Source organism: Pyxicephalus adspersus, unplaced genomic scaffold, assembly GCF_032062135.1.
Source record: "Pyxicephalus adspersus unplaced genomic scaffold, UCB_Pads_2.0 Sca1071, whole genome shotgun sequence".
Lineage (NCBI taxonomy): Eukaryota > Metazoa > Chordata > Amphibia > Anura > Pyxicephalidae > Pyxicephalus > Pyxicephalus adspersus.
This window is the reverse complement of record NW_027318078.1, coordinates 1-2,545: the sequence shown is the minus strand read 5'-3', so window position 1 is coordinate 2,545 and position 2,545 is coordinate 1. Positions and strand designations below refer to the sequence as shown.

The 2,545-nt window shown below is 36.6% G+C and overlaps 1 long non-coding RNA gene across 1 annotated transcript in view; it reads right to left on the bottom strand.

The window, feature by feature from the left end:
- The window catches only part of LOC140321170 (uncharacterized), a 5,626-nt gene extending 3,136 nt beyond the window's left edge, over nucleotides 1-2,490 (bottom strand). Inside the window, exon 1 of the long non-coding RNA XR_011918843.1 lies at nucleotides 896-2,490. This is a non-coding gene — a long non-coding RNA (uncharacterized lncRNA). The remainder of the gene's footprint in view (nucleotides 1-895) is intronic.
- Nucleotides 2,491-2,545: the final 55 nt, after the last annotated feature.

Genomic DNA, 2,545 nt, shown 5'->3' with positions numbered 1-2,545 from the left:
TTTTTTTAATTCTGTCCAGTAAACCTCAGCTAGAAGAACAACCAGGAGGATAATACAATTTTTTCTAAAGAGTAAAGAAATACAGTGATGTAACCTTTCCACTTGCAGCTTTCTGATTGAACTATGAAGGAGCAAAATTATAATAAGTCACAGGAGTCTGGCACTTATGTTAGCTGTTTGAAAAACAACTACTGAATTTAATGGTCTTTTTCTGTGCCTGGAATCTCCCTTATAACTGAGTTTTTAATCACATCCAGTTACTATAGGTTGGATTGTTCTGAATAGCTTGGGTTATTTCCCCTTGCTCCTTTTCCTAATATTCTTGATCTGCAGGGATAACATTTTCTCTCAGAAAAAGTTTTAGTTATTAGCCAATATAGAAGGTTTTGTACCCTGTATTCTTATACCTCTTCCACCTGCAAGATTACCTATGCTGACCGTGCAAAAACCAAAGACTTATTAATATTCCCAGTTATATATGTCTGCTGTACTTTGGCAATATATAATGGTTGTCATGTGACTTGTTTGAAATGTGAAATATGAAAAATCTGTTAAGAGCTTAGTTGAATAATTGTTTGCAAATGCTTCTTTGCAGTATTGATCCATTTTGTATGTTTTGTTTTTGTAAAAATGTGATAAAAACTATTGTAATTCAAATGCTATAGGAACATTTCATTTATCTTCATGTAAATAAGCCCACAATATCACAGCAGCTCGGTTATCAATGTTTTCCTTTTTTTTTTCTTTTTTTTTACATTTACCATAAAACCTAAATATGATAACAGTATTGCAGAAGAAAATAATAATAAAATTACACAACAGTTGCTAAATTTAAGAAACATTAGGCACAATACTATCCCACTATAGACTGTGAACCTAAATAATATATTCTTACCAGTTTTAGAAAATCAATGAGTTTGTGAGCATCCTCTCCCGTAGAGAGATCGACAAAATCCTTTGGCAATCGGTAACTCAAGAAAGGGCTAGGCTGTACTGTGACCTCACTTGTTGTATACCGAAATGTAGGACAGTCCTGGAAAATAAATCTTCAATTAACATCATGTCATTTATCAGGCTGCACTAGTCTTAGTCATACACAACTTGCTAGCAACACAAGTGACCTGTTCAGGAATAATGCATGAAAAAACGAGATCATGCAAAATTGGGTCCAGGGTTGCTGTTTTAAAAAAACTTATTTTTGCAGCTTGTTTGTGTTATTTGGCTGCCTTAACAGGATTGAACACTGGCAAAAAAAAAACAAAAAAAAAAAAAAATCAGACCAGTTTAGGAAAAGCCCTCCTACTACAGGTTGACATTCAAAAATCCGGCCATTGATAATCCGGTTCCTTCAGATTTCCGGCATGGATTTTGGAGCGCATTTTCAAATATACACTCTTTTCTGTAGGCGCCGTTTATGTTTTGATGGCGCTGTACTCCAGAGTCAGCTGTTGGGACTTGCATGCACATGCTTTCCTGCTCATTCCTTCTCATTTATTTGCTGCTGTATAGCGACATTATGGATTCAGCATCAATTTAAAGGACTGTACAGGTAGTCATTTTCTGGTAAATATATACAGCAAATATAACCTTAAAAAACTCGGAATTTTCAAAAATCCCGCACTCCTCCGGAGGTTGCCAGATTTTTGAATATCAACCTGTACTAACATGCCTCAATTTGTAGCAGGCTGTAGTACGAGTAAGGGAAGGATCTGTGTCCATCAAAAAAAAAAAAAAAAAGATTTTATAGTAAGGTATACAAAAATCCTATTTTCTTTCCTGTTTATTGAGGAACGCAGGAAGTCTTGTACTTTATGGATGTCTAAAAACAGCCTAATTGTAGGGAAGACCACAAAGCAAACTATCCAACAGGTCCCAGATACATAACTGTGTACTGCCTACAGTTCAAGAAGTCATGCAAAGGTGTTTACAACCAAAATGACACGAAGGGGGGGGATAATTTCACCTAAAGCCCAGCAGGCAACTGACTCGGAATGTCCGGGACACATCCTAAGACATCCATGGCTACAAAGTGTAGAGGGTACTCTGACAATGTATGGTTTGAAGAACTTCACTTGCCATCTTAAGAGGTCTTGCCCCTCCCTGATGGGCGATGTGCATTAGCATGAGATAAACTTACAAGTACTTGGAGAGGCATCACTTTTAGCAAGGGTATATGCACTAAAAGAATGCTTATGACTCCTCCTTAGACCAACAGGCTGGATCAAATAATTTCAAGAACTGGTAGCTAAAAATCTTCCTGACTGTAGAGATATAAGGCTAAGATCTGGAACTACTTTTATAGCACTCAAATGCTATAGAAATAGAAGATGTCAGCATGGAAGACTACCAACAAGCCCATAGTTCACAGGCAATATCTGATAGGAGGGAAATTTCCCAAAAGAAGAATGCACTCTGAAGTCTAATAGATCTCCCAGAAGAAACAAAATTTTATGTGAAATAAACATTATGAGGATTTAGCAGACTTAGGAGTTTCTGGTATTGTCAGCAGGTTTGAGGGATCTATATACTGAACCTGTAGATGGGA